The sequence below is a fragment of the Rhipicephalus microplus genome, unplaced genomic scaffold, assembly GCF_043290135.1.
Source record: "Rhipicephalus microplus isolate Deutch F79 unplaced genomic scaffold, USDA_Rmic scaffold_12, whole genome shotgun sequence".
NCBI classification, from domain to species: Eukaryota; Metazoa; Arthropoda; class Arachnida; order Ixodida; family Ixodidae; genus Rhipicephalus; species Rhipicephalus microplus.
In genome coordinates this window covers 21,560,163-21,585,471 of record NW_027464585.1, presented here as the reverse complement: position 1 = coordinate 21,585,471, position 25,309 = coordinate 21,560,163, and the positions used below count along the sequence as shown (strand labels likewise).

At 47.0% G+C, this 25,309-nt stretch overlaps 1 protein-coding gene across 7 annotated transcripts in view; it reads left to right on the top strand.

Moving 5' to 3' along the window:
* Positions 1-25,309, top strand: part of LOC119166688 (putative phospholipase B-like 2) — a 351,547-nt gene that overhangs the window by 302,393 nt on the left and 23,845 nt on the right. For 2 of the 7 annotated variants that reach the window (XR_012888461.1, XR_012888460.1), the window contains exon 11: positions 19,207-19,330. The exons of the other annotated variants lie outside the window; for them this stretch is intronic. The gene's annotated coding sequence lies outside the window, so the exon portion shown is untranslated. The remainder of the gene's footprint in view (positions 1-19,206; positions 19,331-25,309) is intronic. 7 annotated transcript variants of the gene reach the window in all.

Sequence of the window (25,309 nt, the reverse complement as noted above, 5' to 3'; positions counted from 1 at the left end):
TATGTGACGATACAGCACACCGTCCTGAAATTTGAAGTGCTCGAGTTGTCGACGAAGGCGTGTATTGGGTGGACGCGTAGCTCCTGAGAGGTGGTCTATAATGCGCCAACAATACGGGTCAGCCTGCTGGAGAGAACCGAAGGGTTCTTCATCGTCGATTGGCGGTTGGTACAGCAAGGCGAGCAAGGCAACAGAAGTGGGAGTCACTTCCGCACTGGTGTCGTAGGAGGTGGCAGCTGGAGTGTCGAACAAAGCCTTAGGTAGTGGGCAACGAGAAAGATCGTTGGCGTCTAGATGTTTTTTGCCCGATTTATAAATAATCTCAAACTGATACTCCTGTAGGCGTAAAATCCAACGACCCAAGCGTCCGGACAAATTCTTCATTGTAGAAAGCCAGCATAAGGCGTGGTGGTCCGTTACGATGGTGAAGTGATGGCCGTACAGATAAGGACGGAACTTTTGTAAGGACTAAACCACATCGAGGCACTCCTGCTCAGTGATGGCATAGTTATTTTTGGTAGAAGTGAGCACTCGGCTGGCATTTGCGATGACCCTTCCCCATCCAGAGATATCGCGTTGGAGGAGAACCGCACTTATACCGCAACCGCTGGCGTCGGTATGCAGGAGTGTTGGGGCGGTGTCATCAAAATGGCAGAGTACAGGCTCTGACGTCAAAGCTTCCTTCAATAGGTCAAACGCTGACTGATATTCCTCGGACCACACAAAGGGTGCATTACAAGCAAGTAGTTTTTGATGTGGCGCAGCTATTGACGCGAAATTTCGTATGAAGCGACGAAAATAGGATGCGAGGCCAAGAAAACTTCGCAAATCCTTGAGTCTTGTGGGGCGTGAAAATCGAAGGACGGCAGCGATCTTTTCGGGGTCAGGGCGAATACCGTCCTTGCTGACGACATGACCGAGAACCTTGATAGATTTGGTGGTGAAACGGCATTTCTTAGTGTTGAGCTGCAGATCCGCACCGGCAAGGCATGTTAGGACGTCATCCAAGCGCCTCAAGTGCTGGGAAAACGTTGATGAAAAGATGATAATGTAATCAAGGAGCAGAGACACGTCTTCCATTTGAGACTACGCAGGACGGTGTCGATCATGCGTTCAAACGTCGCGGGCGCATTGCAGAGCCCGAAAGGCATCACGTTAAATTCGTATAGGCCGTCGGGGGTTGCAAATGCCGTTTTTTTTCTTTGTCGTCATCGTGCATGGGAATTTGCCAATATCCCGAACGCAAATCAAGGCTTGAAAACTATTCGGCGCCTTGCAGTGAATCAAGGGCGTCGTCGATGCGTGGCATGGGGTATACGTCCTTGCGTGTGATGTTGTTAAGTGCCCGGTAATCAACGCAAAAGCGCACGGAGCCATCTTTTTTTCGTACCAAAACAACATGGGATGACCAAGGGCTAGTTGATGGACGAATTATTTCTCGTTGAAGCATGTCAGCGACGTTTTCTTCGATGATTTTTCGCTTAGCGAGAGCACGCGGCACGGGCGGTGATGTACAATAGATGTTGCCTCCGTGTGAATGCGATGCGCTGCAGTGGTTGTTCGGCCCAACGTTGAGGAGCAGATGTCGAAAAATTCAGCATGTTTCGTTAATAACGCAAGCAACTGCTGCGCCTGCATAGCTGTTAAGTCAACAGTGATAAGGGCTGTGAAGGGAGAGGATGATGCAGGCTTACTCATAGAACGGTCGTTGGTAGAGGCAGGTCTAAGAGGCGTGACGCTGACAGGCTCAGCATCCACAACACAGGCTACTGCAGTGCCCTCTGGCAGGAGAACTTTCTCTGGCGTTTCATTCGTAGCAATGTCGAGCGCGGAGCCATGGGGAAAGCGTACGACACCTGATGCAAGGGCTACGCCTTTAGCGACGCAAGTCGACGAAGGGGACACCAAGACGTCACCGTGGTCGATGTCCTTAAAAGTCAGGGTCACAATTCGTTCTTGATGTGGCGGTAGTTCGAGATCTTTGCGAGCGAACAGGCGTAGTGGCTTGTAGACGCCTTCGTCGAACATGGAGTCCATATTAGTTAGGTGCAGACTCCGTTCACCAACACATATAGCGGCTGAAGAAGATAGGAAGTCCCACCCTAGAAGTAGGTGGTGAGAACCGGATAAGCACAGTGAACTTGATGTAATGCAAAACGTCATTAATAAACACACGAGCAGTACAAAGAGCAAAAGGGCGGATAAGGTTTCCCTGGGCTTTGACTAGATTGGGTACATCATAAGGTGTCATTACTTTTTTTCAGGCGTTTGCACAAATCATACTTAATCACAGAAACTGTAGCACCGGTGTCCACCAAAGCGTCCACGAGAACTCATTCCACCGTAACAGAAACCATGTTCAACGGGTGGGCTGGAGGAATATGAGTCCTACTGTTACATGCAGTTTCTCCTTCGAAAACTGCATCATTCAGTTTTCCGACCGGTTGTCAGTCGTAAACGAGGCTGGCCGAAGAGGAGAGGAGGAGTGACGGAAGGGCGAAAGTGATCGGCGTCGGCTTGAACGGTAAGTGTTCCGCGTCTCAGTCGACACGGGCGGAGATAAAGACCGCTGCTGTCCAGATGAATAACGCCGAGCGTAAGAAAACCCCACTGGAAAAGTCCCGTTCGCGCATGTTGTACCCGCGACGCTCGTCCTGCTGGCGCTTGCGGCAAAAGCGCGATATATGGCCACGATATCCACAGTAAAAACATGTTGGGCGAGACGGGCGCCAAGGCGGGTAGTAGAGGGCGTTCGGCGCACGGGGAGATAGCGCACTCAAGTGGCCAGACGGAGGGTCGGGCGGCATTGGCCGGATGTGGACCGATCGTGCAGCAGCAACCGGCGTGAATGATGGCAGCAGCAAAGTAGAGTTTACGTTGCGAGAAGGCGTGGCTGCAACTTGCGCGTACGCTGGAGGGCTAGACGGAGGTGGCTGTACGTAGGCTGGACCGGTGAATGATGTTAGTTCATTCCTTATGATGTCACACAGGGCCATGCTTGAAGGCTGTGTGACAGATGGCGAAGGTGGTGAGATGCGCATTGATTGAAGTTCTTCGCGTAAGATCTCCCGTATCATGTCACGCAGGTCCCGGTCTGCTCTACGGTGTTCACTATTGCCCGACTGAAGGCGAACCGAATCAAGTTCGTCGAGACGCTGAACGCGTAGAGACGATGTCAGCGACAGTAGAAGGATTTTGGGCAACAAGGGCATTGTAGGCAATGCTTCCGATGCCCTCCAGGGTGTGGCGCGGTTGTCCGACTCGGACAGAATTGACGCGCCGGCAAAGCGCAAGGACATTCTCGATGTAAGATGTGTATGACTCGCCAGGATGTAGTTGGCGAGTAACTAGGGCCCTCCTCGCTAGAGCGGATCGAACGGCTGGCGTGCCGAATACTTGGCGAAGCTGCTGCTTGAAGGCAGGCCAGTCGGTGAGGTCGATCTCATGGTTCGAGAAACATGTCTTGGCAACACCCGTGAGATAAAGCGATACTCGGCGGAGCTTGCTAGAGTCGTCTCAGTGATTAGTTGCGCTTACTCGCTCGTAGGTATTGAGCCAGTCTTTCACGTATTCGCCGCGGAGACCAGCGACGATCGGAGGGTCACGCTGGTGGTTTACGATGTAAGGAGGAGGGGCTTGCGGTGCAAAGACGAGAGCAGAAAGGGCATCCACCCACTCACTCTGAGACATGTTGGTGGACTGAGCGTCCAAGCGGCTGCCTGAACGGAGCTCCAGCGAGTAGGCGTTGTAAGGAGAGGTACTGGGATCGTCAATCCACCTCCACCACGTATGACAACTCGGGTGTAACGAGGTTTATTGGCCGTGAACTCGTGAACAAACAAGCGCAATGGACCCAATAATGAAGCACACGTTCAAACAAGATGATGATTGACGGCTGTTCAGATGAGGTTGAAGCGCATAATAGATGCCTACGCTAAGAATAATATATATATATATATATATATATATATATATATATATATATATATTGCCACCTAGAGTTATGAACCGACAAGCCCTAGCCAGCCGAAAAGGGCAAAGAGAACGTAGTAGAACTGGGTGTTAGCGCTTCGTTTTGAAGATACACGCTTGTGTCTTTCTGCCCCACTGTTCCTGTCTTGTATCTACGGATCTTGGTGCGTAACAATCTGGTGGACGTGCTGGGTGATCTATGCATCATACCCCTCCACAGAGCAAGAAATCAAGCGTCACTCATGTGCACCGCGCCAGCAGCAGATTTCGAAGGCAATCACCTGAATTTGGACTGCTCGCAAACAACATGGCAGCTCCGACCAGCCCTACCGACACCAACCCAACCGGTACGAACGGCACGACGCCGCTTCATTGTCCCTTACTCACACCGCGAACGCCAAATCCTTTTCATGGCACTGCGCTTGAGGATGTATAAGATGGGCTTGTTCATTACGAGTTGGTTGCCGTGAACAACCAGTGAGACGACGCAGAGGAACGGCGGCACGTCTATTTCAGTCTTTTGGACGGCGCACGTGTGTGGTATGAGAACCGAGGAGGTATTCTTACATCATGGGAAGACTTCAAACGCCGAAGTCTTGGGACATATGCCAGCCCTCACCGTCGTGAGAGAGCTGAGCACGTGCCCCGCCACAGTGGTCTAGTGGCTAAGGTACTCGGCTGCTGACCCGCAGGGCGCGGGTTCGAATCCCGGTGGCGGCAGCTGCATTTCCGATGGAGGCGGAATTGTTGTAGGCCCGTGTGCTCATATTTGGGTGCACGTTAGAGAACCCCAGGTGGTCGAAATTTCCGGAGCCCTCCACTACGGCGTCTCTCATAATCATATAGCGGTTTTGGGACGTCAAACCCCACATATCAATCAGAGCTGAGCGCGACCTGCAGTCCCGCATACAAATGCCGAACGATGGGGTTGCGATGTATGTCGAGGACATGACACACCTTTTCCACCGAGCTGACCCCGGCATGCCAGAAGAAAAGAAGGTACAGTGTCTTATGCGCGGGGTGAAAGAGCAGCTTTTCGGTGAGCTTGCGCGCAGTCCACCCAAAACTGTGTCAGAATTTCTCACAGAAGCCGTCACCGTGGGACGCTCTCTTAGGCACCGGGCCCCGTCATACGAACGGTACGTCAATGCTTCACCTACTGACTACTTGGGAGCTTTCGGTGGACAAATGGATTTTTCCTTAGGGCTCACACGTTCAGTCATCCGCGAAGAACTCCAGAAGCTGTCAGTGCCCTCGCTGCCTACTATCTCCTCGTTGTCCAGCGTTGTCCGAGATTAAGTCGAGCCTGCCCTAAGGGAACCGTCTTTGATGCGGTATTATCAACCACCCAGTGACCTCCCCCGCATGTCGTATGCTCAAGCTTTGCGGCAACCTCCTACACCTGAAATCCCGCCTCCCACTTTGGCCCCAGCCGTACTGCAGACGGTCCAATCGGCACCATATTACAGCTCACCTCGCCTGATATCACGGAAATCAGACGTCTGGCGTGCGCCAGATCGACGTCCTGTCTGCTTCCACTGTGGCGAAGCTAGGCATCTATACCAACAATGTTATTACCGTCAACTTGGACAACGTGGATTTCCGACGAACTCACCGCCACCCAGGTTCGGTCAGCGGCCCCCTCAAATTGAAGAGTATGTGGCTCAGCAGCGCATAACTTCGTCATCCTTGCACCTGTCACGCTCCCCGTCACCACGGCGATTTTCTCCTAATCGCCGTACCTATTTGAGCCTGGCGCAGGATCGGTCATCCAGTCCACGCCGGAAAAACCAACCACAGCGACCTTCGGGTGTGAGGCCGCTCATACTGGACAAGCTCAAGGCCTCCTACCAACGCTTCTGCAAACTGACGATTCCCCGACGACGACGACACTAGCTGGTTCAGCAAAGATTTTATTAGAAATTTCAGTGCTGCTCGACGGTCACAAAGTCAGTGCATTAGTTGACACGGGTGCGGATTTTTCTATAATAAGTGAAAAAAGGCTGCTCTTCTGAAGAAAATGACGATGCCTTGGAACCTCAGGCCAATTCATACTGCTGGCGGGCACATAGTCACGCCACTCGGCGTTTGCACAGCCCAAATACAGATTCGTGGTTCTACCTTTGTTGTCCGTTTAAGCATTCTCTGTCAATGTTCTCGAGACCTGATCATTGGCATGGATTTTCTGAGGTAGCACAGTGCTATCATCGACATTTGACAACGCCTCGTCACATTTTCAACAAAAAGTGCACCCTAGAGCATATTCCCAGCCACGATCGAGTATGTCTGCGTGTAATTGACGACGCTGTGATGATACCACCGTGCTCGAGTGTGATGGTTCAAGTGGCGTGTAACAAATGAGCACACGGTGAAATGGTTGCGGAGGGCAATCGATCCCTTCTCTTTTCCCTAGGTGTCTGCGTAGCACGAAGCCTAGTAAACCTCCAGGCTGGCCAGTGTGAGGTTCTTGTTACAAACTTCAGCTACGAGAGCCGACACCTTTTCCTTAGTATGGTCATCGCCTATGCCTACCCATGCAGTAACCAATGTGACTGAGTGTTTTGCTTCCGAGGCAACCGATAATGACGAAAACAAACGAAGGCTTAACGACCTGTTGATAGAATTCCACGCCGGTTTTGCACGTTTATCGAGAATCCGTCAGAGATCGATCACCAAACACCGTGTTATCACCTACAGCGATGCGCACCCTATACGCAACAGCCTTACCGCGTTTCACCAACCAAACGACAAGTGATTCAAAAGCAAGTGACGGAAATGCTTCAAGACGGTGTAATACAGCCATCAAGCAGCCCATCGTCATCACCAGTGGTCCTTGTAAATAAGAAGGATGGCACACTTCGCTTTTGTGTCGAATATAGGAAGCTCGATAACGTCACAAAGAAAGACGTTGCCTCGAGTGAACAATTTCCTTGACAGGCGTAGGCGAGCAAAGTACTTTTCCTCATTCGACCCCAAAAGTGGTTATTGGCAAATAAAGTTGGTGAACGTGACCGCGAAAAAACGGCTTTTGTAACTCCTGACGGTCTGTATGAGTTTCGAATGCTCCCATTCGGCCTCTGTTCCGCTCCGGCCGCATTCCAACGAATGATTTATACCGTTCTTGCTGACTTCAAGTGGAAAAGTTGCCTCGACTATCTAGATAATGTCGTCTTTTCGAAAACGTTTGACGAGCACCTTCGTCGCCTTCGGAGTGTTCTTGAAGCTATACGATCCACTGACCTTACCCTCAAGCCTGAGAAATGCCAATTTGGCTACAAAGAACTGAAGTTCATGGATCACGTTGTGAGCGCTGCAGGCGTTCGGCCCGATCCCGAGTAGACTGCCGCTGTGCCGCTTTTCCAGTTCCGGCAGACAAGAAAAGTCTTCGACGTTTTCTGGGGCTCTGCGCATACTGTCACCGCTTTATTGAAAACTTGTCTAAGATTGCGGAGCCACTCATCAGACTTACGCGTGACGACACCCCATTTCTGTGGACTGACGAACAAGTGACTGCCTTTGCGGAACTGCAACATAGATTGTCTTCCCCTCCTGTGCTTGGTCATTTCGATGAGGACGCTGACACAGAGGTGCGCACTGACGCATGCAACCTTCGTGATGACATCCTATTACCCTGCCAAGATGAGCCGACATCCGGCCATCTTGGATACTCACGGACGCTCGACCGGGTACGACAGGTATATTTCTGGCCAAAACTCGTAGCTTGCGTCAAATGCTACGTGAAAGGATGCCGCGATTGTCAGCGTCGCAGGTAAATCCTGCAGGCCTCCTAAATACAACCTGTAAAGCCTGCAGGCCTCCTAAATACAACCCATCGACCCACCGCGTACACCCTTTGACCAAGTTGGGATGGACCTCCTTGGACCGTTTCTTCTGTGTCACTCCGGAAACAAGTGGATCATCTTCACGACTGATTACTTGACGCGTTACGTTGAAAAAAAGCCAGTGCCACACGCTACAGCATCTGAAGTCACCCAGTTTTTTATGCACCACGTGCTTCGTCCTGGCGCTCCGTCGTTCATCATCACTGACCGAGGGACAGCGTTTATGGCAAAACTGTTGGATGATATCTTCAAGCTCAGTTACACGAACCACCGCAAGACAACCGCATACCACCCCCAGAGTAACGGCTTGACAGAAAGGCTAAACAAAACGCTAATGGACATGATTTCTACGTACGTGGATGTGCAGCATAAAGCGTGGGACGAGATCCTGCCGTACGTAACGCTCGCGTACAACACCGCAACCCAGGAAACGACGAGGTTCGCACCCTTCCATCTCGTTTACGGTCGAGAAGTGCAAACCATGCTAGACGCCATGATTCCTTGTGACATCGACCAGCACGAGCTGCTAACTCCTGATGTCGAGGATTATATTCAGCGTGCAGAGGAAGCACGTCAACTAGCTCGCGTGCACATAAGATCGCAGCAATGTGAAGACGACCGAAGGTACAATATCCACCATCGACAAGTCACCTATCAGCCTGGTGACCAAGTGATGGTTTGGACTCCTGTCCGACGGCGAGGCCTCAGCGAGAAACTCCTGAGCAAGTACTTCGGACCCTACAAAGTATTACGGCGGTTGAAGGAGGTCCACTATGAAATTATTCCAGATGAAGGCTTGGCAACACCCAGCGCCACTAACCACGAACCAAGATGGTGCATGTCGTCCGCCTAAAACCTTATTTTATGCGGTGATACTCTCCTTATTGTGCCCGGGCAGCAAACATTTTCTTTTTTTACGTTGTCTGTTGGGTCTGGAACGAACTGTCAACTGTGTTAATGTTTTTCGTCTTATGACTCACTACAGACTTTTTTTGCATCTGCATATGCCCTGTGCACTATAAGTAGCGTTTCTCCTTTTTTTTTTCCTTGTGTACCCTGCTCTCCCTTGTGTACGAGCACTGAGTCGATGCTCTAATGAGATGGCGAATAATGCCACCTAGATTTATGGACCGGCAAGTCCTAGCCAGCCGTAAAGGGCAAAGAGAACGATGAAGAAGTGGGTGTTAGCGCTTCGTTTAGAAGATACACGCTCGTGTCTTTCTGCCCCGCTGTTCCTGTGTTGTATCTACGGCTCTTGGTGCGGGACAATATATATGTATATTGTTCCATGGTCAGGTTTCAGTACATGATGACTGCATGGGGTCACTCACACACAAAAAAAAGATGTCTCGAGACTTGTCGTGTCTGCGTTGTTTACGATTACAATCATTAAGAAAATGACAAAGTACGGGACGAAGACCATCATGCGCGGACCCCTGGTTGGCAGTTCGGATGCGGGCCGGCCACGCGTTTGAAACCCCGGTTCAACTTAGCTGACCGCTAAGTTAGGTAGCGACCCCCATCAATCGAATAGGATTAAGCACAAACCAGTAACACCACACTAGTTCAAGAACTCTCACGTAAAACAGCCAAATAAATCCCGCATTCTTGTTCCACAATTAAACTAATATACAATGAGCAAGAAAAGCAAATCTTGTGATATAAACAGGTATTTAGTTAAAAAAAAGGCTGGTCAAAGTTCATAATTTTCGAGCGATAACACTTGTTCATATGGTCTTGCTGCTTCCTTTTATAGATAGATATACAGAGATCATTTCGAAGCGTGTGGAAGTAGCTAGAGATACAATTGACAAGTATCGTATTGGATAGAATTATTTCTGAAGTATTGTGTTTCTCTACCTCAAATAATGTTTACCCCGGTATCTGGTATCGTATAGCGATAAAATTTTAGAAATACCTTACTTAGCCAAGCTTTGGCAAACGCTAACACAGCGGTGGCCTGCTGGCTCTAATGGTGTAAAGAGTCTCGGGGAAGTTTGTCCTGGTTTTCACCATCGGTATCGCCCACAAGGGCGACACTGCTCAACGAAGGAACGGGTGCCTCTACAAATTGCACTGTACGAGATGGCGTCTCTTTTTAAACTGTGAGGGCTTTGCTTATCCTGAATGGTAATATCGGAACAAACACTTCGTATAATATTAAACTATCATTAACCAGAATTTCTTGAGCGTACACATGAGTCACTGTTCCTACCAGCTTTTGGTATACAGGGCATGCTAGCTATCTTTAGCCAGAGTTTCAAAATATGTTGCACACGCAATTACGACGCGACCAAATGCATGTTGCTTAGCATTGCCTTTAGTTTGTCAGAACATTTCTTGTGTCGTAAAATAAATTTTATTAGATCTTTTTATTCAATTGGGTTTCGAATGTGTGATGATGGATAATAAGTTTGAATGAGAAATTTTTAAATCGGTTTGCTAAACGTAACACTGGACAGTTTCGAAAATTAGAAATGCTTTATTAGCATTTTTCTGCTAACAACAAATGCCCGTGAAATACATAACGTACCACGTGACAAACCCGCTCGTGCACCAGTGTGCACGATGATTCGAGTGCTCCCTAACGTTCAGCGAACGAACCACCACAGCATTTGCCTGATTTTGCTCTCTCGACCGGGCCGCAACAATGGTGGTGGCTTTGTCACGATCACGTTTCGATATTGGCCACAAAAGCGATAACTGCGGTCACTGCTTATTGCGGTCATGAACCGGTGCGATAAAAGCGTATCGTTTATACGTGGAACGTTAGACAGCACCAGAATCGCGGCCCACGCAGGCGCACCAGTGGGTTTCTCACGTGGTATTTCTTTTATTTCACGGGCATTTGTAGTTAGCAGAAAACACTAATCAATAACAAACATATATAGTTCGAAACTGTCTAATCGGACGTTTTTCAAGCGACTTGCAACTTCCTTATTGAAAATTTTCATCCATCTTTGTTCTTTCAAAAGGTAGTTGAATAAACAAATCTAATTAAACAATAACTTAGAACACAAAAATGGTCTTACTAACTCAACACAACGATCAGCAATATGCATTTGGTCACGTCGTAATTGCGTGTGTCTGCGGGTTTTTAAACCCTGGCTAAAGATAGCTGGAGCAACCTGTATAATGTAAGTGAGTTTAGCACAGCTTGGATATTTTCACACTCAAGCATTCACACACACTCCCATTCAAGCAACATACACCACACACTTTTAGTGAATGTGCGAGCGTTTCGAGGAATTGGCGAGCTTCTCTTAGTTTACTTACAATGTGAAGAATTACCAAGTAGCCCTACAACCAATTTCGTAAGCTATATATATATATATATATATATATGTATATATATATATATATATATATATATATATATATATATATATATATATATATATATATATATATATATATGAGATCTAACAGACAATAATGCGAAGGAATGTATAGCGGAAGTTATTAAAACAAATGGAATGTAAATAAGAAGAAAGAAAAGTGTGAAGTGTGTGAAAAAATAACCAGCCGTGAGCAGGAACCGAACCTACGACCTTCGAATAAGGCGTTCGATGCTTCTAAGATCATAGGTTCAATTCCTGCTCACGGCTGGTTATTTTTTCACCCACTTTTTTTTTCTTCTTAACCACATTAGATTGCAGCAGCAGCAGTCACGGCGGAATGTGGACGCTCTGAATCGCCTCACTCTGTATTTCCAGGTGCCCGAAGTTCCTTGCTTGGCAGGCACTACTGCTGAGTATCGCCCTGGTACCCCTCGCAACATCGCTCCGTCACGCCCGCGTGTCGCCAGCTACAGCGTTCAAAGAATACGCAAGCAGCGGTTGCACATCCTGCTCTGCACATCCGAAACGGGGCTATAAGGACCACTCTGGACTGCCTGGAATCCATTGCAGCAGCAGCAGTCACGGCGGAATGTGCACGCTCTGAATCGCCCCACTCTGTATTTCCAGGTGCCCGAAGTTCCTTGCTTGGCAGGCACTACTGCTGAGTATCGCCCTGGTACCCCTCGCCACATCGCTCCGTCACGCCCGCGTGTCGCCAGCTACAGTGTTCAAGGGATACGCAAGCAGCGGTTGCGCATCCTGCTCTGCACATCCAAAACGGGGCTATAAGGACCACTCTGGACTGCCTGGAATCCATTGCAGCAGCAGCAGTCACGGCGGAATGTGCACGCTCTGAATCGCCCCACTCTGTATTTCCAGGTGCCCGAAGTTCCTTGCTTGGCAGGCACTACTGCTGAGTATCGCCCTGGTACCCCTCGCAACATCGCTCCGTCACGCCCGCGTGTCGCCAGCTACAGTGTTCAAGGGATACGCAAGCAGCGGTTGCGCATCCTGCTCTGCACATCCAAAACGGGGCTATAAGGACCACTCTGGACTGCCTGGAATCCATTGCAGCAGCAGCAGTCACGGCGGAATGTGCACGCTCTGAATCGCCCCACTCTGTATTTCCAGGTTGGTGTGCGAATTTTATGTAACTATTCTGTGCTGTAAAAATTACCGTGACTGCTGCTCAACGCTGCTTTTGACCTGTATACAATGCCTACCTGTGCTGAACTTGCTAAAAAAATTGAAGCGCTTGAATCTGCGTTTAAAGAGCAATTAGAAACTGCAGTTAAAGAGTTCAAGGCTGAGGCTAGGAAAACACTGGATGACAAAGGCCTTGAAGAGCATGCAAAACTATGCGAGAGCGTTAAGTTCCTCAGTGCTCGGTACGATAACATGTGTGTGAAGCAGAATGCGCTCATTGCAGAAAATAAAGCGCTAAGGGCCCATAACGAGTCTCTTGAAACCCGTTTGGCTGAACTTGAGCAATGTTCTCGACAAAACAATATAGAAATTAAAGGTGTACCAACGACTAAAGGCGAGGACTGTACTGCCATTCTAAAGCGCATGAGCGATGCAATAGGATGTACTGTAACACCTGCTCACATAGACACAGTGCATCGTGTTCCCACGAAATCAGCAGTGAACAACATCATTGCTCGGTTTTGCAGTCGTGACAAAAAAAATGACTTCATCCGCAAAGCTCGCAAGGCTCGGCTTCGTACCGGCAGCATTGGCTTTTCGGAATCTTCTGACCAGGCTATTTATACGAATGACCACCTTACTGCTGAGAATAAGAAGCTATTTGCTAGGGCACTGGCTCTCAAGAAAGAACATCAGTGGAAATTTCTCTGGACAGAGAACTGTCGCATCCTAGCACGCAAGTCTGAAGATACCAGGGTCTTTCAAATAAATACCGCCTCTGACCTTTCGATTTTCATTTAAACGATGCCTTACATATTCTGTATCGACCACTAAGTTTTTCTTTTTTTTTATGTCTTCGATTACCGTTAGCAACCTCAAACATTCGCTTACGTTACAGAAATATTCGCTAATTCATTTTAATGCTCGCAGCATTCGAAAGAACTATGACGCGATTACCACTTTTCTTTCTCTACTGCACCACCAGTTTTCGTTTATCTGCCTTTCGGAAACGTGGTTGTGCGACGCAGACCGTAACATGTATTCTTTTCCACAGTATCAGGCAGAGTATTGTCACCGATCTTATGACGCGCATGGTGGGGCTGCAATTTTTGTTTCCAGTGTGGTTTCATACACGCGCAGGTTTGATCTGTCTTTCATCGTACCACTGTGCGAATCTGTGTGGATCGAATGTGGCAAGTCACCCCTAAACAACGGAAAAAAATTAATCATTGGCAGTGTGTATCGCTCTCCTTCATCTCCTGTTCTAGAATTTCCGTCAAATCTTGACAGATTACTTAACAAGCTATCTTTTGAGAATAAGCAAGTTGTACTGGTAGGGGACATCAACATGAACTTATTAGATATGGAATCCAGTGTCTACTCGGCTTACACGAATTGCTTCAGTGGCTTCGGCTACGAATCACTTATCACTGCTCCAGCAAGATGTGGCCACCAGGGTTACGAATCTCTTTTAGATCATGTCTTATGCAATTTTTCTCCCGCCCCCGAGGCTGGCGTGGTTGACACATACATTACAGATCACTTCCCCGTTTACATAACATTTAATGCTAGGCGCTCCAGTGTCGATAGCTGTTTTTACACATCTGTGCTGGATCATGACAAGTTTATCGATGCTATATCTACAACTGACTGGTCACTTGTTAAGTCCGATATTCTTGATAATTCCTGCTCCGACGTAGAGGCTATGCTACAGAAATTCTGCGCTTTATTTTTAAAGGCCGTAACATCTAGTACATCAACTGTTAAATGCAAAAAACGGTATAAATTTCCCCGCAATCCTTGGATGACAAACGGCTTATTGACAAGTGTTCGTAAAAAAAGATAACCTTTACAAAAAAACAAAAAGACAGCCTTTTAATACTTCGCTTGCCCGCCGATACAGGAATTATTGCGTTATTATGAAAATGAGTTGACCAAACATCAGGGGGACCCTAAAAAACAATGGAACCTTTTGAATAACTTTTTAAACGAATCATCTGGAAACTCACCTATATCTGAAATAATATATAATAATATTTCTTTGCAACAGCCAACTTCTATTGCAAATGCTTTCAGCGATTTTTTTTTCTAGCATTCCTACTACACAATCGGGCATGCCAAAATGTTCCATTTCTCGGGTCGCTTCTTCATTTTTTCTTTTGCCCGTAACCACTGACGAAGTATGCTCAGTTCTCTTGAATCTAAAAAATAAATGCGCAGGTCTTGACAATATTTCTGCGTATCACTTAAAACTGGTTGCGCGTAATATTTCTGGGATACTTAGTGATATCATTAATCTAATGTTTCAGCAAGGCGTATTTCCTAAACTTTTAAAGAAATCTAAAATAGTTCCGGTATTCAAAAAGGGTGACAAAAGAACAGTTTCTAATTATCGGCCCATATCAATTCTTTCTTCTCTCAGCAAAGTTATTGAAAAACTGTTCGTTGATCGTTTAAGTAATTACCTAAGCAAATTTAATATACTTCATCCGTGTCAATTTGGCTTTCGTTCAGGCAGTTCGACAAGCTTAGCACTAGTTTCATTAATAGATTGCTTTAAAAAATCGATTGACTCTGGTAAATTTGTTGGATCTGTCTTCCTAGATTTCACCAAGGCCTTTGACACCATTAATCATGCCACCCTGTTTAACGAATTGGAGGCCTATGGGGTAACTGGAGCTCCATTAACCTTCCTAAAAAATTATCTGCACAATAGAGAATGTTCGGTGTACGTATCAGGCGCTTCTTCTGAAACTAAGCTAATCAATCAAGGCGTGCCCCAGGGGTCTATTTTGGGCCCTTTATTATTTATTATTTATATTAATGATCTTGTCGATGCAATTAAATCAACTCACTGCGTGTTATACGCAGACGACACGACTATAACTGCAGCTGAGGACTCTCTAACCGCTCTTACTTCACACTTGAATAACACACTTCTAGATATTAGTAAATGGTGCTACGAGAACCAACTTATTATTAACCCAGCCAAAACCAAGTTTATGATATTTAGGTCCGCTCAAAGGCCATTGCCTTTTCATCAACCCTTAACCCTAGGTCCTCACTCTATACCCACCTGTGATACTGTAATTTTTCTTGGTGTACATCTTGACTGCCATTTAAAGTTTAATCTCCACACTGATCACCTCAGAAAGAAAACTGCATTCGGAATTCGGGCTATAATAAAAGCTCGTGAAGTTTTTCATATAAACGTACTTATGTCTCTGTATTTCGCCTTCATTCATTCCCATATCATGTATGGTATCGCTGCTTGGGGAAACACGTATGACTGTCATTTATCACCCATTCAGAACATACAAAATCAGGCGATCCGCATTATCACTAATAGCTCACGATACTCCAGTGCAGGCCATCTACTCCAAGACAACAAAATCCTACCTGTTCGTAAGTTATTTTTTTATAGCATAGCCGTTCTTCTGTTTCAATTGCGCAATGCACTGCTACCGTTTGAGTTCATTGATTCAGTTTTCTTACAAAACAACAATGTAACCAGATTTGCAATGAACCTTAACTTTTTGCTACCCGCGTCGCGCACAAATTATGGAAAAATGACCACTGCCTATGCGGCCATTACTTTTTGGAATAACATGCCTCTTTCTGTTAAAACGATACCCACATTGTCATCATTCAAAGAGTCGCTTAAAAGTTTTCTGTTAAATTATTAGCTGCCTGTATATGGGCTTTTTGGGGGCTTTGCGTTTTTGGTTATGCCATTTAGATCATTGCATTTCGATTGACAATGTCCGCCACTGAACGAGATTGGTTTTTTCTCGTTCTTTCTTTTTTCTTTCCTTATTTGCTTTGCTTTTTATTGCCTGATGTGTCACTTAGCCTATAATAATTACTTATCACTCTATATTGTATAATTGATTTCAATTCACTCGTTGCTTGTTAACTTGATCTGATTTATTGATTGTTATAATGCATCGAGGGTCCCGTTACAGTTTTTAACTTTGGGACGCCCGTCTATATATTAATATTACTGTACTACTTTTTTGATATGAATAATAAACTGAAACTGAACATTCAATTTGTTCTAACAACTTCACCTATACTTTCCTTGGCATTATTGTCTGTTATGTCTTGTTAATATTGTGTCGAAACACGGAAAAACGAGCCCTTGGGTATACACATGTTTTCAATATATATATATATATATATATATATATATATATATATATATATATATATATATTATTACGGGAAAGATTTATTCACCGAGAGCTGATCTTGCTAACGGCTTAGAGAGCGCACAGTCAAGCAGGTCAACGGGAGAAGCTTGAGAGTCCAACCCACTACAACCACGTTGTCGTCTTCTTCATTTGGGTGCCAATTCAGCTGTGTCGGGGCGACAGTTCCATACACGTATCATGACCCCGGCCCGTAAGGCACCGTCGCGGTGCCTGTGGACCACTTCCGTTCTGGGTGCAGCATCTGATGAGTTTGGGGTAGCGGCAATCTCGTAGGTCACAGGTGTGACCTGACGAATGACTCAGTAGGGCCCAGCGTATTGCGATAGTAGTTTCTCGCAGACGCCAACACGTCGATATGGGAGCCACAGGAGAACAAGAGATCCCGCAGAAAAAACGGCATCTCTATGTCGACGGTCATAAAGAGACTTCTGTGCTGTCTTAGACGACGATAACCGAGCACGCGCTACCGCACGTGCCGTGAGGGCACGGGTGATTGCATCCTGAGCGTACGAGGTGGAGGATGGGTGGTCTGATGAAAGCAGTGTGTCGAAGGGCAGTAAGGGATGACGTCTGTAGAGTAGATAAAAAGGGGAGTAGCCCGCTGTTTCATGACGTGACGAGTTATAGGCGAAGGTTACGAACGGAAGAGTTATGTCCCAGTCAGTGTGGTCAGTAGATAGGTACATGGAAAGCATGTCCGTCAATGTGCGGTTTATTCGCTCCGTAAGGCCGTTAGTCTGAGGGTGGTAAGATGTGGTGAAGTTGTGACGGGTAGCACAAGATCGGAGTAGATCATCAACCACACGAGATAGAAAGTAGCGACAACGGTCTGTGAGCAGGGTAGTCGGAGCGCCATGCTGGAGAATAATGTCGTACAGCAGGAAGTCAGCAACGTCAGTTGCGCAGCTGGTTGGTAGCGCTCGAGTGATTGCATACCGAGTGGCCTAGTCTGTGGCCACTGCAATTCATTTATTTCCAGTTGTAGAAGTAGAAAAAGGGCCTAGCAAGTCCAATCCCACTCGATAAAATGGCTCGGCTGGAACTTCAATAGGTTGAAGTAGACCGGCAGGGGGAGTCGTAGGCTTCTTTCGGCGCTGGCAGAGGTCACAAGATGTGACGTAACGGCGAACAGAGCGGTACAGACCCTTCCAGAATACTCGTCGTCGAATGCGGTCGTAAGTTCTGGAGACTCCTAGATGTCCAGAAGTTGGAGCGTCGTGGAATTGTCGCAGAACATCCTTTCACAGGTGATGCGGTACGACGATTAAAAGTTCCGCGCCGTCGGGGTGTAAGTTGCGGCGGTACAAAACGTTGTCTTGAAGCAGGTATCTGCTAAGAGAAGGGTCAGCATAACGCGATTGAAGGCGGTCAATGATGGTGAGCAGCGATGGATCTTGGCGCTGTTCATCAGCCACGTTCAGAAAGTCAGTGATAGCTAAACGCAGGCATCGGATTCCAAATCAGTGGAGCTAGGTGGATCAACAGGGTGCCGGGATAAGCAGTCAGCATCGCTGTGCAGCTTTTCAGATTTGTAAACAACCGAGAACGTGTACTCCTGTAATCGAAGTGCTCATCGGCCGAGTCTTCCTTTAGGGTCCTTAAGCGTAGACAGCCAGCAAAGCGCATGATGGTCCTTGATGACTGCGAACGGACGTCCGTATAAGTACGGACGGAATTTCGCAATAGCCCAAACGAGGGCTAAGCATTCCCGCTCAGTGATGGAATAATTTTGTTCCGCTTGCGACAAAAGGCGGCTAGCGTAGGCTATCACACGGTTGGTGCCATTCTGTATCTGAGCGAGTATAGCACCAATGCCATGGCCGCTTGCATCGGTGCGAAGCTCTGTTCGAGCCGCTGGATCAAAATGAGCCAACACAGGTGGTGATGTGAGGGCGGTAATATGCGACGCGAAGGAATGTTCTTGGTCCCTTCCCCAAGACAATGCCACATTCTTTTTGAGGAGATCCGTGAGGGGCCTAGCAATATCCGTGAAATTGAAGGCAAAGCGGCGGAAGTATGAGCAGAGCCTAATAAAACTGCGAACTTCTTGTGTGGAACGCGGAACCGGGAATTCTCGGACTGCACGGACTTTGTCAGGGTCGGGTTGAACACCAGTGGCCTCAACAAGGTGGCCGAGTAGTTTAATCTGCCGACGTCCAAATGAGCATTTCGACGAATTCAGTTGGAGACCAGCGCAACGAAAAACGTCAAGAATTGCCGAGAGACGAGACAGGTGGCTTTCGAAGGAGGGCGAGAAAACTATTACATCATACAGATAGCAGAGGCAGGTCGACCATTTGAAACCGCGAAGAAGAGAGTCCATCATACGTTCAATAGTAGCCGGGGCACTGCACAACCCAAAAGGCATGACCTTGAATTGGTAAAGGCCGTCGGGTGTGATGAATGCCGTCTTCTCGCGGTAGCGGTCGTCGACCGAAATTTGCCAGTATCCGGATCGAAGGTCAAGGGACGAGAAATAGTTGGCGCCGTGGAGGCAGTCGAGCGCATCATCGATTCGAGGTAAAGGATAAACGTCCTTCTTGGTGATCCGATTCAGGTGGCGATAGTCGACGCAAAAACGCCAGGTGTTGTCCTTCTTTTTAACTAAGACCACAGGGGAGGCCCAAGGACTCGATGACGGCTCAATGACGTCTTTACTCAGCATTTTGTCGACCTCCGTCTGTATTACAGGGCGCTCAGCACGTGACACGCGATAAGGGCGTTTGTGAAGTGGACTGGCGTCGCCGGTGTCGATGCGGTGGGTTACGGCACTTGTGCGGCCCTGGGGACGGTCGTCAACGTCAAAGATATCCAGGTAAGAAAATAGAACACCCCGGAGCGCCGCAACTTGGGAAGGTAAGAGGTCGCTGGATATCATTTTGTCGAGGAACGCCTTATTTTGCGACGTGATGACAGGTTTCGTCATGTTCTTAGTGTCAGGTGTAAAAGAACAAATCGAATATTCATCAAGGGTGGAAAGATCGGCTAAAGTGATGCCTTGGGGAAGCACTTGGATTGACGTAGAGAAGTTGAGAACTGGAAGTAGCACCGTGTTGTTAGCAACAACCACTATAGTATGTGGTAGTGCGATGTGGTGCGTAAGGGTCAAATCAATGAGGGGAGCTACCAGATAGTCTACATCAGGAACGGATGGGAAGGGCGACAGAGGAATGTACATAGCAGCCTGGGGCGGTAGCCGTAGAGACTCCACGGATCGTAGCCGAGTGCGACTTGGAGGAGTGAAATCGGAGCACAAAGGCAATTCGAGCCGTAAGATACCGGTAACACAATCGATGAGGGCGGAGTGGGCGGTTAAGAAGTCAATTCCAAGGATGACGTCATGTGGGCAAGCATCGAGGACTGCGAAGAGAACGGAAGTGTGGTGGCCAGCAACAGTAACGCGGGCAGTGCACATACCAAGCACCGATGTTCGACTTCTGTTAGCAACTCGAACAGTAGAGAACATAGGTGGTGTGAGAACCTTTTTCAAGCAAGATCGAAGTGTAGAACTCGTAACAGATACTTGGGCACCAGTGTCAATTAGAGCAGTAACGGCGTGGCCATCAACGAACACCCGAAGTAAATTGCGTCTTGAATTTGTAGCCGGTTGAGGGTTTTCGTTCCGAGTCGTCAACGCAACGCCACCTCCAGGAGCTGCACTCGTCAGTTTCCCGGGGAATGAGCAGGATAAGCCGGTGACGGAGAGCGGCGGCGTTGAGGGGAGCGTGACGGCCGACCCTGAGGGGACGGCGAGCGGCTCGACCAGTTTCTCTGGGTGACGACGTCAGCGTAGGACGGTTCGGAGCGTGGAATTGAACGGCGAGCTGAAGGGTCCAGAATATGGTCATCCAGAAAACCGGGTTGCGAATAGTGTCCGCGGTCCTGACGGCGATCTACATTACGAAAGCTTGGCCGGAAATACGACCTGTTGCGGCAATGGCGGGAGATGTGCCCAACTCGAGAGCAAGAAAAGCAGATTGGTCGATCATAATGCGTGCGCCACTCAGATGGATTTCGGTAGCGTGGTGGAAACCGAGGAGTCGAAGCTGCCGCAGCGACAAGTGGAGCAGAGTGGTGGTCAGCGTTGTCGACGGGAGTGCTCATGGGCTGCGGCATAAGTCTGGCGGGCTGGGGAACCTGGACGCCCAGGTTAGCAAACTCCTGACGTACGACGGCTTGAATAAGCGAGACTGTTGCCCAGTTGTCTGTCGCAGGGGGCTGATAGGAAGCGGGTGCCATGGCTTCCAGCTCCTGGCGAACAATCCTTGCGATATTGGCAGGAGGCGCAAGTGAACGGGGCGCTGCAGAATCCTCGCAAGACGAAGTCGCAGCAGTGTTTGGTAGTCTCGCGATGTGGTGGGTGATTCGCCTGCTTTTAGCTTGCTCAAATCGCCGGCATTCAGATATGATGGAGTCGACAGTGGTGCAGTTCTTGCACATTAGTATGTTGAAAGCATAATCAGCAATGCCTTCCAACACGTTGCTGATCTTGTCCGCCTCGGACATGTTTTTGTCAGTCTTCCGGCACAGTGCCAATACGTCTTGGATGTACGTGACGTACGACTCCGTCGATGATTGAACACGCGATGCGAGTTCCTGCCTGGCTGCCATCTGACGAGCAACTGACCGACCGAACAAATCGCGAAGCTTTTGCTTGCATGTGTCCCAGCTGGTTAATTCTTCTTCATGCGTCTCATACCAGGCGCGTGCCGTGCCACGTAGGTAGAATAGAATATTTGCCAGCATAAGCGTTTCGTCCCACCTGTAGTGCTTGCTGACGCGCTCGAATAATGCGAGCCATTCTTCGACGTCCGTGCTGTCCGTCCCGGAAAACGTGCCAGGGTAGAGAAGATGGGGGGGAATCACAGGTGATGGAGCCGGCGCGGATGGCGAGGCCTGAGTGCCAGTTTCAGGCATCGCTGCTGGACAAAACTGGCGTCCACTGCGGAGTTTCAGAGCCGGGTTGTGTGAAGACCCAGCACCTTCCACCAAAAGATGTTACGGGAAAGATTTATTCACCGAGAGCTGGTCTTGCTAACGGCTTAGAGAGCGCACCGTCAAGCAGGCCAACGGGAGAAGCTTGAGAGTCCAACCCACTACAACCACGTTGTCGTCTTCTTCATTTGGGTGTCAATTCAGCTGTGTCGGGGCGACAGTTTTATACACGTATCAATATATATATATATATATATATATATATATATATATATATATATATATATATATATATATATATATATATATATATATATATATATATATATGAATTTAATGAGCCATCGCATATGCCTAATTCGGTGAAAATGTGCCTGAGAGGTAGTCGCTTCGAAAATCGCGGGACAGTGGGCTACTTTCGTTACCCTTTACATTTTGAAGCCATCATACAGCTTTATAACCAAACACCTTCAGTGCTTGCCACAATACCTAGATATGTCTACTCTACAGTTCATATATGAGGTATGAGTTGTTTTTTGTGCCAGTGCTTTTCTAAACAGGGCGAACTTTCTGTCTAAATCTCAAGAAAAAGCGAATGTAGTTGATCTTAAGAGCCTAATGTGGCCTTCTTGGCTGCTGTTGGGTCATTCCTTGGCGTATACAGGGCATGTTGTCGAACTACAGCCTGTCACAGACCTAGCATGAATGCCCAAACTTTAGCGCCAGACCTTACGGGCAAAACGTGACGATAGTTATAGCGCGAGAACAGAACGACTACGAAGGGACAAGAAAGAGACGTCTCTTTGTCGTCGTTCTGTTCTCGCGCTATAACTATCGTCATGTCATACCAACTAACCCAAACCACCACACTTCACGGGCAAAGCCGGCATCAGCGATAGAAGCGCGCGCCTTGCGTCGTTCGTACTCGGCTCGCGCGGCAAGCACACTCGGCGCGGTGGCTGTCCCCGTCAATGAGCGCAGTTGAAAAGCGATGAAGCGGGATAGGAAACAACGTAGAGGGTGTTTTTCAGACACACGAAGTTTTGCCTCAGAGCCCGTAAACTACATAAAGTTCAAAATTCTGTTGTCGTGGGGAAATTGTGAACGAGTGCACGACGAATACGGATCCGTGAGAATTTTTTGAAACGGTGCCATCATAGCAGGGTTAAACGTGTTGGATTATTCAAACCGTGACAATTTTCGCTCTCCGGCGCTACCCACAGATTATAGAACCAATTTAGAGAAGGGAAATTTTATAGCCTTGACAGCAGCTTGCAAAATAAGCAGCGGTGGCGCATGGAACTGCCGAGGTCAACCAAGATATGGCGCTAAATAAACAGGAGGTGAAAAACAAACTCTGTTGTTTGTTTTGCTTTTTAGGCGTAAAAAAACAAATGGCCGCTAGTTTTATTCGGTATGGGGTGCGTATCCACCTACGCGGTTGCCTCGGCAGATTCGTTTTTCTATGGCTCTCTTTTTAAACAGAAGTGGACGAAAGAGAACAGGACTCGCGCCGGGCTGCGGGTGTCTCGTTATCTTTCGCCCGCTTCTTTTAAGCGCGTCGATACGCCTAGCAGCACACCAAAGCGCCCTTCGGAACACAGTGCCTGTGCATACAGAGGTTACATGGAACCGAAATGCATTCATTGGCAGCTGGCACCAGTAAGCACAATTTACGGGAACAATATTTATTGACAGAAAAACAGATATCATGTTACGATGCAAAAAAAAAAATCTCGTGTTAAACGCATTATTGCGAGTTCGCAAACCGCACGCCTTCATTTTCACAGGCAAAACTAACAGTAAAGCGTGTCTTGTTAGAAATAACTATCATTACAAAACAGCGGCGAAAATCAGCAGGAGGTGCTTCAGTAACAGCTTCAAATTACAGCTGTTGCTTTCGCCGAGCATGGCTTAACACCCACAATTTTTATTGCATTACGACATAGAGTGGTCAAGCTGAGGACACTAGAAGGTTGGGTTATTCAATTCAATTCAATTCATTTATTATACACAAGGACTTATGTACATCAGTTTTGTTATAAAGGCAGGGCCCCATGACTCGCAGAGGAGTTGTGAAGGGGGCCCTTATGTATGACGCGGATAGAATGGAAGTAAGATTCAAACTAGCGAAGAGAGCATGAACCAATGTATGGTAATTTTATAACAGGTAAACGACACGCAGTCTGTTAGGTCTGTTGTTAGTTTCAAAGATGTGATACCATATGTGTGAATATAAATAATCCTTAATTCGTCGGAGGGTTCGGAGAGTACTGGAGGTAACTGATCGTATCGGGTAAGGAATGTTTCGGTAATTAATTTTTATAGAAGGACACAGTATAATTTTATGCATGATTTTAAACGGCCACACGAGAACTTGGTAAATAATGCAGCGTTTCACAAGAATAATGTTGAAAAATGGTGATGAAAATGTACTTGAATCGGTTCTTTTTAAAAAGAGAACATCTGGGAGCGCTATGTTCTGTCTCTTGATAATCGGCAATAAACTCGTGGGGTATGTGAGTCCGTATATGGTGATGGCGTATTTTTGTATGAATATACGAAACTGAAATAGTGAATGCGAAGGGTGTGCAAAGAAAAAATGTAACGGAGTTTATACAATATAGGTATTTTCTTATACATGGATAGCGTTGTTTTATGTATATGGTTATGTCACTTTAACTAACTGTCGAGTGGAACACCGTGAGATTTCGTGTGACGAACTGAATGCAAAAAAAGGCTATTGAAGTTCAACAACGTAGCGCTCATTAGTAGGGTATTTTTTGCATTGAATAATATACAGTTACTTTTTGTTCTTTTTGCGCGAAGGTTATTTAAATTAAGCCAGTTAGATAACTTCAGCAGGACATAATTGCCTTTTTATGTAAAGTTCGCTCTCCGCTTCAGCTGTGAAAAAGATTAATGCATCATCCAAGTTTAAAATGCAGTGTTCTGAGATATAGTTGGGTAAATTATTTATGTATTCCAGGAAAAGAAAGGAGCCTAAATAGAACACTGAGGAATTTCTCTGTTTGTTGTAATTTGGGATGATGTCATGTAGTTCACAACTGCATACTGTTGCCGGCTTCCAAAATACGTGTTAATGAGGCTTAATGGTGCTCTACGAATACCATACTTGTCAAGCTTTTGCAGCAATATGTCGTAGCTTACATGACCAAAAGCTTTGATTAGGTTCATAAAGATGTCCATAGTTGATAGCTTTCTTTCTAAATTTACCATCGGTTTTTTCACGAAGATAATTACCGCTGTTTCAGTCGAATTCTCTTTTATATATACCCGTATTGTTTTTAGCTTATATTTTTGGGTATACGGATATTTGTCGGTAATTTGACTTATTCATCTTATCATTCTTTCAAATACTGGCACAACATTGGAAATTTGTAATTGCGTCGGAAATAATCCTGAGGCAATTGTCTTGTTGATATAATGTGACAGTGGTTCGCAAATAATAATCAAACAATGTTTCAACAGTGATAGCGACACTGAGTCTACGTTGGCCGAAGAAGTATTTTTAAGGCGAGAATTACATTTTTCACTTTATGTGGATCGGTGGGCTCGAGAAAGAGAGAACTGGAAGGGTTGCTTCTTGTGTTCGTGTTTAGTTGTGATGCATGTGAATTATTGGCTATTAAGTTGTTGTTCATTGTCGTGAAACGATTGTTGAAGCTTTCGGCAAATATAGCAGGGTCACCTAAAATTGTGTCATTCACCAGGATTCTACATATAGCGTGTGTGTGAAACGTATTTAGAACAGTGTTTATCACTTTCCACGTAGTTTTTGAGCCGCCATGACCTCGTCAAAATTTAGCATAAAAATAATTTTGCTACGAACTCTTGA